The 15,262-nt window shown below is 30.7% G+C and overlaps 1 protein-coding gene across 1 annotated transcript in view; it reads right to left on the bottom strand.

The window, feature by feature from the left end:
* Positions 1 to 15,262, bottom strand: part of LOC125066241 (ATP-binding cassette subfamily G member 4) — a 37,313-nt gene that overhangs the window by 20,663 nt on the left and 1,388 nt on the right. The gene's annotated exons all lie outside the window — the stretch shown is intronic.

The following is a 15,262-nucleotide window of genomic DNA, read 5'->3' as shown; positions in this document are numbered from 1 at the left end:
CATCATACATGTATTTATAACACATACAAACATTTGTTGAATTAAAATATATATCAACCGGTTTCTGAAAGTCAAGCTAATACAAAACTTAGATACGAGTCTTCTGACTTCGACGTATTACCTTAAATAAATGGTACGAAAAAGTTTCGGTGATACTAGGATCCTTGGTAAATATCAAGGTAAATAAATTAAATTAGTCTTAACTATCTATATTAAACTATATTTATTAAATTGGCAATCAATTATTGTATTTGAAAAATATGTTTTATGATGATTAATTGCCTTATATTGCTCTACAGTTTAATTAACATCTGACATAATTAAAAAAAATTAAAAAATACAATTTATTTTAACGATTTAAGGATGAAGATGATAACGAATTTAAAGATGACGTACAAATGATAGAAAAAACACGCCGTCTTAAAGATTGTCTTTTGAAATTTCTCCTTGAAGGCTAGCTCTATTACTAATCTTTCTGAATTAAGTAACTCCTTGAGCTAAGTAAGCATCACCTTGGTTGTTTAGGGAACCAGAAACGAGGACTAGTTTCGTAGAACGACCTTTCATTACTTTTTGGTAATTGACGACCTCCGATCGGCACCGGCTCCACGGGACACCCTCTAAATATGAGATACTACCAGCGTATCTACGCAAGTTGCATTCTACACAATTACATGTCTCATCGCTCATGGATCCGTCCAGACTCTTGCCATCATCTCTGCACCTTTCGGTTCTAAAAATGTCACCGAGGCACGACGGAGTATCTCATTGATAGATCCATGGCGATATACACGGCCAGTACTGCGGCAGCTGAATCGTTGTTGTCCGAACCCACTATATGTGTTCAATTAAAATAAGGAAACATTAAGTTTTTTGCCACCTGCTCTCGGGAAAATCTACATTCCTAAATGTTCGCAACCTTAACTTTAATCGATTCTAGTAAAATAATTATTTAAATCTGGTTCTTATAACGTAGTTCAAAAATATATGAGTATATTATAATTCATTTTTTATAAAGTGAGATAGATTTTATATTCCATATTTATAATTATAGTTACTTTGGTGGTGCGGCGAATTAATTTTTGTACCTCGTTGCTAGGTCTTATAAATCATGCAATAATTTTGCGTTCATGATTAGACATATTATACTCATGTGTGTACTATGCCTGCAATTAAAGATAATCTTCAGTCTAAAGTCCGTGGAGTCGGATATGTTACAATACGAACACAATACGTCAACATTAATTGTAATAAATAAGGCTTTGTTCATCATGAAGTAATTTGAGTAAAATTTATGATAACATTTTGATTACTAGTATCGTTGTCGTACTAGTGACATCGAAATTCGAGTATTATTTATGTACGTTTAAGTCATAGTACGGCTCCAATAGAATATAAGAAGCATTTCCTTCCTTCTTTTTATAATAATTACAAGTTTATAATGTCATTATTTTTATTAAATATTATTTTTGGCGGTAGAATTACGCATGTTATACCGTTGGGACGACAATAGCCCAAGGATCGAAATGCGACTTTTTACATCGCTAGGCGGCCCGTATACCATTGTGCTATGGACGCTTTGATAGTGTGGAAAGTAATGTGGCTTCCGACAATATAAGAGAGCTAGAGCATCGATTGTACCTACAAAATCAAGTGAGTTCGTCATCCGACTAAAGTTCCGTGTCGGATTACTAATAAAAATAAACATATTAAGTCTTTATCGGTATATATAGATATTTGTTTTACATATTTTATTGATATTTGAGTGAATGCAAGGTTTTTACCATCCTGATTTACCTATTTACAAAATGTTTGTTTTCGATTTATCAATTTCGTAGCGAATTCATTCGATTCCGTCACTCAATGCCATAGAATGGAACTTTATTTATGACGCAAGACAATTATCCTTTTTTATATATAAAAAAAAATACAAAACAATTGAACTGGTTTTAAGGAGTTTTTGTGACGTTGAGTACGTATCGGGATGAGAAGTAGCCTATATGGTTTCCATACTATTATCTATCTCTGTGCCAAATTTGATCCAGATCCGTACAGTGCGATTGAGTTAAGAATATCCCCCCATTCAAACTTACGTAATTAATAAGATATTAGAATATAAATTCATGTTTATAATTTAATATATCCTTATAAGACTTACATTGCTTAAGAGGGCATTGATTCCAACAACATAGCTGATTATAATAATAATTAATAATATATTTATACATTTAATAATAACATTTTTTTTTTGAATTATAAAAGAATGTTAAAAATACTTACAGGTATTAAATATTCACCGGTATTTTATTTGTAAATAAATATTTCAAAAGACTTGTTTTTAAATTTCGAAAAACGAACAGGAAACGCGTTATGACGGATGAATTGTTTTTTAAATTTGTTTTTTTAAGTCTCAGGAGTTGTATTGCTGTTAAAAGTATTATTTACAAGGCTACTTTCATAACGTAATACAAGGAATCGGCGTCCGCACGACATGAGCTCATGTCTAGTAATTATATCTTACAAAATTTTCCTCTAACGGAAAACTGACTGCTGTACATTACTTGCCTAACTTCCTAAATACATCAGGCGCCTCCATATCAACACAAAAATTCGTATATACAAAAAATAATATGAGAAATGTAAAAGTTTAAATAAACTAAACTAAATCATTCCAGAACGGCTGAACAGATCTAGATGAAATTTATCACAGAGATAGATTAAAATCTGGAATAACATAAGTTACTTTTTTATCTCTAACACCTGTAAGAAAAAGCCCCCTTTAAACGGGGGCAAAGCAAAGGAAGAAAGTAGTACGGTTATATAAATAACAAATTTTTGATTATCAACATGGATTACTTTGTTTTAAAATAAAAACAATTGTCATGTCACGAACAAAGAGACGCGGAAGTTCCTTCAAATTGCTATGCTTCTGCACTTTGGAGTAACGATGGAACGCGAGCGGACCGGTTTTTGAAAATTAGCAGATAATGGTTTTGATGACTGGCAACAGTCTGCGGTGCGAATTGCCGTGTACGATAATTACGAGCAAAGGCATAATAAATTACAGCCTACATTACGAATTCAGTAAATAAGTCTTATGAGGTGTTTTGTCTCGGGAAATATGGGATCTTATTGGTGAAAACTCTTATATCAGCTAAATAATATAACGTTATTTAGATCTAGTAAAATTTTTCCACGGTGTAGTCTAATCCAGTATATATATACGACTTACTTGATGCAACACATTTCGAAGAGGACGTATTATTTAAGAAGATGCGCTTTGAAGTTTAACCCGCTTTTTAGGACTATTGACGTGACAAGAGTGAATTTTATGTTTTCATAATTTATACACAACGATTATTTTCCTGATTATTCTGTAAATTAAAATATAATGAGCTTGAAATGACCGAATGTGATATGCGATATTGACTATTAATTTTATAGAATAGTCACCAAGCGTCGCGTCGCCAACCTGGGAACTAAGACTCCTTTGTGCTTGTGCCTCAAATTCATTGATACACTATTTCAATTCAGGCACCAAGTAAGATACTTATTATTTCTATACCTTGGGAACTAAGATGTTATAACCATTGTGCCTGTAGTTACACTAGCTCCCTCATCCTCCAAATTGGAACACAACGATACTAAGTATTGCTGTTTGTGTGGCAGAACACCTGATGAGTGGGTAGTACCTACCCAGACGGGCTTGAACAAAGCCCTATCACCGTAAGTTGTCAATATTTCACAAGTGAGTTGAGAAGTGATTTCTTACAGAGTACCTTTTTATAGAACATAAGCTATTGACTTGACATTAATGTGCTGATGAAATCTATGGTGATGGGCTTCATCATCATAACTGTAGCGAACATCCAATACAAACTTACGTGCTTCGAATACATCGCATAACTGAATTACAATTGTTATTTAATATGGCATTTGTATGTTTATCTCATTTAGATTTATGTCCTCTGCTCGCAATAAGGAAACATTACTATTAAAAAATATATTATTTATTATGAATGTAATATAAACACAAAATATTTTTGTTTATTTTTTATAGGGAGGCGGATGAAACAATGGGCCTCATGATGGTGGGAGGTCACTAATGTCTTGTGTCATATATAAATATTATTTATGACCATAAATCCAATCTATACATATACTCTGACGACCCCGTGGTCGAGTAGTTAGTACACCGGTTTTCATGGGTATGCCACTCCGAGGTCCCTCGGGTCAAGGATCTGGGTGTTTGTGGTAGCGTCGTTACTTCTGATTTTCCATAACACAAGTGCTTTAGCTACTTACATTGGGATCAGAGTAATGTATGTGATGTTGTCCAATATTTATTTATTTATTATTTATTATACATATAATAAAATTATTATGCACGATATTTTTAATAATTAATCTCGATATTGTACGATACAGATAGCAGAAATGTTTAAATACTGAGTTTAAAATAGTTCAACTTCAAATCAAACATTACAAAATAAAAACTAACACAGAATACCTAACGATGTGTCAGTCTTATAACATAAATAACTGTGTTGCCGAGAATGATATATTATCTATAGTGGTAGTAGTACAATAATCCGACTATCTGTGTGAAGGTTGTATTTGTGTTCTGTAATGTGTGATTCGGGCAAGTTCGTGTTCTTTCAACTGGATGGGTTCCCTATATAGGTAAGTCAAAAAGTCTTCAATGTTATTTGTATAGTCATTCAGCATATTTCAGGAACGCATTCTGTCAGTGGCAGAACTATAGTAACCTACGCCACACTGCTAAACATATATCTAATTTAAAAAAAAAAAACTTAAATAGCGATACATTTTATTAAAAATATATAAATTCAAGAGAGTTATTTTTTTACTCTAAAACCATTTATAATACTGGCAAAATGATAATTACGTAAGGGTTTTTTTATATAAATATAACTTAATTTATAAACCATATTGAAAAAAGTATCATTATACGGTACATGATTAACGATTAAATTATAGAAATGCATGGAGATCTTATTTGTATATTTTCATATTGTATGCATAGATATTTCAAAGTCAAAGTCAAAGTCAAAAATCTTTATTCAATATAGAAGTGTTTGCACTTGCTTATTGATTGTCAAAAATCTACCACCGGTTCGGAATTTAGCACCTCGGACCTGAGAAGAACCGGCGAAAGAAACTCAGCGGGATATATTTTTTTTCATTTTTTTTAACCATTTTCCATGTAGGTACAATGATAAGTATATATTAGTTGTTTAAAACAGCCTGGAGGCGATCATTTCATTCCCAAGGTGTGCAGTCAACTAAAAAGTCATTAGTGTTGTAATATCCTTTAGCACACAAACGCTCTTTAACGACTCTTTTGAATTTTATAATTGAATAATTTTGAACGTTTTCTGGGATCCTGTTGTAAAAACGTATACATTGCCCCAAAAAAGAGTTACTAACCCTGTGTAATCGGGTACTTGGAGTAACAAGTTTATTCTTGTTCCTAGTGTTAATAGAATGTACGTCACAATTTCTGGGAAAATCATTTATGTTTTTGCGTACATACATAACATTATCAAAAACAAATTGAGAAGCGACAGTCATTATTTTAATTTCTTTAAATTTACCTCTTAACGAATCTTTTGGGACCAGGTTATAAATTGCACGAATAGCCCTCTTCTGCAGTACAAAAATAGTATTAATGTCAGCTGCATTACCCCAGAGTAGGATGCCATACGACATTATACTATGGAAATAACTGAAGTACACAAGGCGTGCCGTATCCACATCAGTCAAAAGTCTAATTTTTTTTACCGCATAGGCTGCAGAGCTAAGTCTATTCGCCAATTTATTTATATGGGGGCCCCATTGGAGCTTAGAGTCTATTGTCATACCAAGGAACTCTGTTGATTCTAAAACATCTAATGCTTCCCCGTTTAAACGTACACTCGTTTTGACACATCTTACATTGGGAGTAGTGAATTTAATACATTTAGTCTTTTTACTATTTAACATTAAATTATTAACACTAAACCAATTTACTATTTCAGAGAGAGTATTGTTCACATCGTCATATATTGAAAGACGTCTTTTTATTTTAAAAATTAAAGAAGTATCATCAGCAAACAATACTATCTCGAGTTTATCACCTAGGAGATGTGGCAGGTCATTTATATAAACAAGGAAGAGAAATGGTCCAAGAATTGATCCTTGAGGGACCCCCACAGTAACTGGAGACCCGGGAGATCTCTTTCCATTTACATCAACCCTCTGAATGCGATTGCTCAGATACGAAATCAGAAGACTGAGTGCAGTGTCCCTAATTCCATAATGACGTAGCTTCCTGACCAAAGTTTCGTGTTGCACACAATCAAAGGCCTTAGATAAATCACAAAATATCCCTAAGGCATCCTGTGACTCCTCCCAGGCCCTGTAAATATTTTTAACGAGCTCAACACCAGCGTCAGTTGTCGAGCGACCCCTTGTAAATCCAAATTGTTTCTTGTGTAGCAACTTGTTATTGTTAAAATGTACTAGCATTTGATTTAGTAACAACTTTTCAAAGATCTTGCTAAGAGTTGGTAGTACAGAGATGGGCCTATAGTTGTTGGGGTCTGATGTACTACCTGATTTAAATATTGGTAATACTCTACTATGTTTCATGAGGTCAGGAAACACGCCACTAAGGACACATTTATTAAATATAGTGACAAGGTAGGGTGCGATTACATCAATTATTGAATTGACTACCTTGACAGAGATCCCCCACAGATCGGCCGTTTTCTTAATATCTAGTGATCTGAAGGAACTTATTACATCACTTACACTTACTGTATTAAATTTAAAGCTAATATTACATTCTTCCACATGGTTTTTTAATAATGATTCAGCAACGGTAGGAGAGGAATTTAATGAGTTAGTTGTCGAAAATGGAATGTCAGCAAAAAAATTTTCAAAAACAGTTGCAACATCCCGATCTGAGGAAAATAAATTGTTGTCAATAGATAAGCTAAAGTCGGAGATGTTATTTTTGACTCTTCCAGTTTCACAATTAATAATTTTCCATGTCATTTTAATTTTATCAGGTGCCTCAATAATTTTTTTTTTTATATGCAATGATTTAGCTGTATGACATACACGTTTGAATAGTTTAGAGTAGGCACTAACATAACTGATAAATGAAAAAGACCGGTTGTATGATCTTTCACTATAAAGTTCATACAACCTCTGCCTACTCTTGTGAATTCCGACAGTCGCCCAATCATTAAATTTAAGAAAATTCCTAGAATAGACTGTCTTGGAAGTAAATATGGCATTAAATTCTGTTTTAATTAATTTAAAAAAATTGTTATAAAGCTCATTAGAATTATCATTTAATTGTAAATATGAGAGCTTTGCCATGATATTACTTCTGAACTTCTCAATTCGATACAAATTGATTGGAACAAATGTCTGTTTTAAATCCTTAGCATTGTTATTTATTTGCGAATTAAATGAAGCCAACTGTCCACAATGATCAGAACTTAACATATTTATAATACATTTATGATTAGGTACACAGTTGGTAAATATGTTGTCAATACATGTTCCAGTGGATTCAGTGATTCTAGTTGGCTCTAAGAATAAGTTAATGAGGTTATATGAATATAATAATGATCTGAATCTAATACTTGTGCTACAGTTTTCTAATAAATTTATGTTGAAGTCACCACAAATAAAAATATATTTACTTGATCCAGATAATTTCAATAATGCACTTTCCAATATTTTCTCAAATGCTTCATATAACCCGCTAGGAGGTCTGTATACGCATACAACAATGACATGCTCAAGCTCTGCACAGGCTATTTCAATAGTCTGCTCAATAGAAAGGCTCACAACATCCTTACGTTCTTTAAATTTTAGATTTTTGTTAATAAGTATTAATGAGCCACCACGTATAGCTTTTTTTCTATTGAACATACTAGCCATCTGGTGACCACTAAAGTTAAACATAAACTGATAATTTACAAGCCAATGTTCTGTTATACATAAAATATCAATGGCATTACTGTTTATGAATAACTCAATTTCTAAATCTTTTCCTGTCATTCCTTGAATGTTTTGGTGCACCAGGTTTACAAGTTTACTATTATTATTGTTTTGATTATTTCTAATTTTAAGATTTAGGAATTTATCCAAGGTTAAATTACTATTAGGTAAATTAATATTAGTATTAATAATACTTGAGCCAGAGACTATCTCTTTTGTCTTAAAATTCAATTTAAATTACTTTTATCAGTGTTAATATAAATTAAATTGTTATTTTTATTATGCATATGATCCTTGGTAACATTTGGCATAAAATAATTATTGATATTGTAAGCTATTAGGTTACCAATTTGTCTTCTCGATTTTATTGGTAGGTACATAGTACCCTCTGTCAACTTAAATCTATATATGAATTTATTAATGTAATTATTACGCATATTTTTTTTATTTATGGCAACTAGTAATTACTTCTAAGTATCTTGCCGGTTCTTCTCCATAAAATCTTTTTTCTTAACCGGCGATGGCTTTTCATTCAAATTCAAAAAGGCCACGTAAAATGACGATTCCAAAGTATCTATTTATCTTAAGTAAATTATGATTTTGTTTTAAATTTAAATTAGACAGTATAATAAAAAATAAACATTAAACATAAAGATTAAATTAAATTATAATCGTTATAAGTTCTTACGGAACCCTAAACACCATCTGGTCAGCGACCTGGTTACATTTAGTTAACTTTATTTATCGAACAATATTTAACTTATATACTAATATAGATGTTACGACGAAATAACGAAATCGTTTTAGTTAAAGGATAACATGAAATTAACATGAACTTAAAAACTCCATTTTATATTTGAATACCTTATAATGAGCCACCGGTTTCTACAACGTTATCTATGAAATTGGCGTATAATTTAGAAGAAGGATTATTTAGAAATATAAAAATGACACAAAACCTTTCTCATATTACTATCTACTAATACCAATTGAATAGTATACACAAAACGTACATACATATAAGATTGTTAAAGAAGCTTCGATTCGGATCGGAAATTGTTGATTTTTAGAAATTCAATACAAGTATAGTATCAACAAAAATTGAAATAAAACCAGGATCAAAGTCAAATAAGTATGATAAATTACAGGCAGTTTCAAGTCACATTATTTGTAACTTGAGGCATCAACAGTACGATGGTTAAGGCAGTCTTACGATGTAAAAAGTGACAGGTTCGAAACTGAACCCTTGGGCTAGTTTTATTAATAATAATAAAATAATAATAAATAAAAAAAAAACGGTTGTGTCGTTAGTTGATGAGTGTTGTCTTGAAAGAATTGACAAACATATACTTATTTTGTTTACCGTTTTTGCGGCACATCAGAACATTGAAATGAATGCTACTGGCATATGTCTAACTTTTTTTTTATGGTATAGGTGGCTAACGACTTTGTTGGAAAGTGACTACCATCGCCCGAACATCTGCAGCATCGAGAAGCTTGCAGGTGCATTGCCGACCTTTAAGACATAAGTAAGCTGAATTTCCAATTCTGATACAGAATAAAATGTTAATGAGATTTTTTTGATTTTCAATAAGTTCACACGGCATCCAATATACCTTATACGCCAATATACAAATACACCATCTGTTTCGTTAATTTAGATTTTTTCAATACGTTTTTAAGTACAGACACGTTTTACGTTCACAGATCTATCGCATCACAGTTCAGTGTCTACGATCAATTTTGGTCAAGAAACGTTCCCTGTGCGTCAAAAAATTAAAATCAGCTCTATTTGTGTATATACATACATTTTAATAACATTTTTCAATTTTTTTTTTAAAAACGAAGTCAAGACAGAAACTTTTGTAACGAGCGTGTGGTATCAACATAAAGGTCTATTTTTCTTTAGTCGACATACTGCTTTTGCTGCTGTTTGGAGATTTAAACGCGGAGAATAAATCGATTTTAATCTCCGCGTTTAAATCTCCAAACAGAATGTGGACAATAGTTGTGTAAAACTAAATATATATTCATATTTTGTGTTACGCATAATACCATAAAGAAAGATATGTGAATAAGGAAATAAAAAGTTGGCATATCATGGGGGGTTCAATTATCCACTTCCAGTATAGTGGGGAGAGCTGGAACAGGAAATGTTATTACGGGTGAGTTGATTGACCTCAGATGCAACGACAGTTAAAGTTTATTTTGAATGTACAAGGTCATTGAATCGGTATATTTTCTATTACAATATTTTCCATTAAATATTATGTATTTGTATATAATAAATTTATTCCAGTTAATACATGTAGAATAAATTTGTAATTCCATGTAATTATGTTGCACCGTATTTATTAAATTGATTCTCTATAAAATGGTTGCCGCAATCGAATAATTAAATAATTGTATAAATTGTATAATTATACACGGCAACCTTTTTTTTAGTTGTCTGGGTGCATTTGAGGTATTGTGGCAATGGTTCATTTAAGTATTGTAAGTACGAGTGTGGCGTGTGCATCGGCCCTTAGATAAATACATTTAAACTAAGACGATTGCAACACACTGATTACTCGACCTTCAAGGGTAAATTGCTTCATACTATATGATAAGAATTTGGCAATTATCAAAAGATAACGATAAAGTATATATAACTATATATAATGATACTGACAAATGACTCTATAATGATAGTCTAATCTTTCAGATTGTATTTATTTACATAAGAATTAAAATCTTTCAATAAAAACTTAATATTTTATATACTCATAGATATTATAATATTGTTATTATGGCTAATTGATTTCTACGAGTTAAAAGATTTTATAAGGCCAGTTCGTAATTTAAATAATAATGTCTATTGATTTACGTAAAACCTTTTTTTGTGTGCGTAAGAAGGAATTGTCCAGATAATTGTTGAACCACAAAAAGTGCTAATTTGTTTAGAAAATAAGTTGACGCTATTAGCTAATTGAAGTGTCAACGTTATTTAAAAAACCCAAATGCTCATAACGCCACATTATTTTTATTTTGCAATCTAGATATATCGTAAGAGTGACCCATGGGAGATTTAAATTATTTATTATTCTAAAAAAAATAAATCTTAAATAGTTTCCAATATAATTTAAAACAGTATTTTGTATAAGTATTATAATATTACTGCAAATCACTATTAAACAAATTACTTATGTAGGAAGTTAAAGTAACAAAAAACCAGTAATATATTCGTGTGAGCAAATATCACAATAATTTGGCTATTTTTAAATGTCTTCGGTATATTGATACCTGAGTAGATTGATATATGTATTATGTAGGATTTCTAGACTATGGATTTACATATACAGAATTTGTTTGATATTAATCTACGTCGCAGATGGTTCTGACATTTATAATAAGTAACAAAAAGTACTCCTTAATATGTGACTCAGTGACTTATTTTACTGGGAGTGATTTTGTTGGGAGTAACTTTATTAAAACCAACATCCATACGAAAAATAATGTACCAGTAGTAGTACATATGTAGTAGTATGATACCAATGTACCATTACGTATTTCTATACGTAAACGTAACGTACGTAGAATATTTGAGCCGTCAATGTTTTGAAATTGAAATTAAGAATTGAGGTTTTAATTTGACTATCAATTTATATTTGATGTCAATTATAGATCAATCAAGTTATAGTTTATCGGCGTTTTAATGTAATAAACTTAACAAATATAATTTAGTTTGTATTTTTATGCTGTCTCTACTCTTAGTCTTCTCACTCACACTAAGACATCTTGTAAGCACGAACTTCACTCACTCATACTAATGGATGCCGATGCCGATAATAATGAAACGATGAGAGGGGCGGGGGTGGTTTCTTCGTGAATGAATTGATCTATAATACTTTGTTTACTTTTTTCCGGTTTCATGGATGAGTGAGTCAATTTTATTAGGCCTACAGTATTTAAAACAGGATATTTACCAGTTATTAGTCTTGTTATCAATGGTTGGTTGTATAGCGAAGGCGTAAGTAATGTGTGTTTGTACTTTCGACATTGTCATTGTCTATGGAAGAAAGTGACAGTGAATTAAAAAAAAACTGTTGACCTTAAATAATAATGTAATAAAACAATGTACCTAGTTGTATTGGCTTAATTGTATTGATTGAATAAAGTACAGGAAAATTAGTTTAATTAGTAAGTATCATTCCTTTTATGTCACGTTGACTTGTGGTTCATTTCATAATAATATCTCCTACCCGTTCAATCAGTTATTATTGCTATTGGGTCAGTAGGTTAGTCAAAAGTCAGTTCCCAGTCCACGGTCAACAAGTCGCATCATCTCAAAGTAAAATTATCACGTATATGTTATAACAACATAAAAAATCGTCATTTTTTGTGTTGTATTCAATATGGAGTGTTATAAAACTTAAAACGTGATTTACAAGAAACATGTACACAAAAAATTGTTGGGCGTCAAATAAATAGGCAATATTGATTTGGAATTCGATTCAAAATAATCATTTTGTTAATATAAATCAAATCAAAATAAACTTCAATTAGTTTCTGCAAGCACTTTTGAATCGTTATTTTATATGATTAAAATACATTTAAAGATACCACCGGCTTGTAATGTAGATTCTACCGAGATAAATATACTCTACATGTATAGATAAATACAGTTATTGATTTATTACCCATCCCGCAGGAATCAAAACGTACTTACTGTACACTTTTTATCATCGACATAATCCTTTATCGAATAGGCCTTATTAATCAAAGTTTTTTTTTTAACATGTGATTGAAATTTATTAGGCAAAGATAAAAGTAATTGAGGAGTTTTTATGGAAGCAAACTCTTTGCCCAAGGAAGAAATAATTGACTTTACGGACATGGAAACCAGGGGTAATTTTTTTTTACTTCGCGTACACTGTTTCTATCAAAATAATCAATTTATTATTATAGACTTAAATAATATTGTTGGAATATAATTAATCAGTACTAATTATAAACGTGAAAAGTTACGTAAACAACAGTAACTCTTTTGATTAAATTTAGTAATGAAGATAAAAGTAATAATTATAAATATATATTCGTTTTAAACTTTTCCTTTATTTTTTTGAATATTGACGATTTAACCTTTTATTAAATTATATAAATTATATTTTGTATTTGAAAAAGCGTATTATGATTTGTTTATATCTTGAAATATCTAATCAGTTGTTATCAATCCTATTACGGTTTTTTTTATTAAATCTTTAGATATATACAATCGAAATGCGTGCTTTAAGAAATACCTAGACAAAATGGACTATGACATGACACAGGCTTGATGCTTTGCTAATATTCATAATTAAGTAATTTTGATAATTGTAATTGATATTTTTATTTCATCGATCCTTCTTACTGGTGCATTTATTCAAATGAGCCCGATAGTTCGTTAATATTCCTAATTAGTTAACATCGAGTTATTATTGCAATTCTAATTTTTATTTAATTGTACATCGTCATTTTATCGGAATAGCTACTTTTTTCAATTGAAATAAATAATTATAATTGAAATTTTACGATTAAATAGATAAATAATATCGATTTTTCTTCCAAGATTGAAATCACCAGCGGCCTTAAGGATAAATTATCACATTATTGACATTGGTAATGATAAGAACTGAGAAAATATTATTATAATGCTCAAGTTTTTTTACTTGTGCAATTCCATTATTTAAATGCATTAATAAATACTACCAATTAATTAAAAAACTATTAAATAAACTTAATAATTTAAATATTATTATATTTAATTGTGACATTATTCAGAGTAAATCATTTTATTCTGTTACAGTCTGGACAACATGAAACAAAAATATGTGTCTTTAAAGCTGAGGTTAAAATATGATTTCCGAAAATTGCTCGTCATATTATATATTCTTAACAGGAAATTCTTAAAGCTCTTCTTGCAAACAAGTTTAGTTAAAATCGTGGCGGCTCAAAAACTTGCGTGCGGTTAGCTTGCTCCCAAGATGCTCTTCACTATTTATGAGTAATAAAACCATTTTTTAAATTCAACAGTAAATTTATATGTATAAAACATCCGAACTCCTATAAAGTAGAGAAAAGCCTGGAATTTCAACACACCCAGTAATTTTTTTTTTACTGGTAAATTTTCTATTTATTTTTAAAAGTCGTATATTGACTAATATTGCACCCGTATGAAGCCGGGCGTGTAGCTTGTACGGTATAAGCAATATTTTAAGAACTATAACAACAACAATAAAAGAGAACAGTATCATTTTTTTTTATTGTTCAAAGGTAATTTAATTACTAACTCTATCCTTTTTTAAACCTATTATTTAATTAACGTTATTATATTTACCTTGCTTCTTATATTACATTAATTAAACAGGAAGTCAACAGTAGATATTTAACCAGGTAAGTACATATCGGTAGGAAGTGTACTCGCATCCAACTTAAATATTTAAATACCGGTTCTGATACCACATCCAGGTTTTACTTCATACTTTGAAATTGAGTTACGTTTTTTCTTGTCGAATTAGAATTTCACCTTCTGAACAAAATTTTGAGTGTAATACTTTTAGTAAATTGATTGCTTATTGATCAAAAATGTACCTATTTGGAAAGAAATAACTAATATCTTAGAAGAAACGGCGAAAGCACCTTAGTGAATTTATACTCTATTCCAACCATACGAGGAAAAAAGCCAAATAAACAACATTTGACAGCAAATTGATGCGATATCAGGGCGTTTTGAATGTCGACGAAACTGTTATCGGAATTTTGGAAAAGTAGTGCACAATATAACTGAGTTATTAGCAAATCGTATGAAATTGGTAAATCTAAGGTTTGTTTATCTTTTTTCCCACTTCCATTGGAATAGGCTATAGTTATATACATTGTCTCCAATAATTGCTGTCCATTTGCTTTTTTTGTAATTCACACGGACTGGAGCTATTCGTTTTATTCTAAAGTGCATGCTATCTTTATTTTCTACTTATTTGGATATATTTAACAATGTCCCACAAAAGTGTTTCTAAATATATAATCGGTTCACAAACAATTATTCAAATCAAACAATTGACTCAATACAAAATCACAATCGTTGTCATAGTGAACAATTAGTTGTAGATAAACTTCACACACGCGCTCAATTTATACAATACTCCTTTATGTACTCAAATGTGAGCTAGTATTATTGTAAATTTTACAATTTTGGTTCCAGTATAATCAATGATAGAATTGT

Source organism: Vanessa atalanta, chromosome 9 (assembly GCF_905147765.1).
Source record: "Vanessa atalanta chromosome 9, ilVanAtal1.2, whole genome shotgun sequence".
Lineage (NCBI taxonomy): Eukaryota > Metazoa > Arthropoda > Insecta > Lepidoptera > Nymphalidae > Vanessa > Vanessa atalanta.
This window is presented reverse-complemented; position numbering and strand designations above follow the sequence as displayed.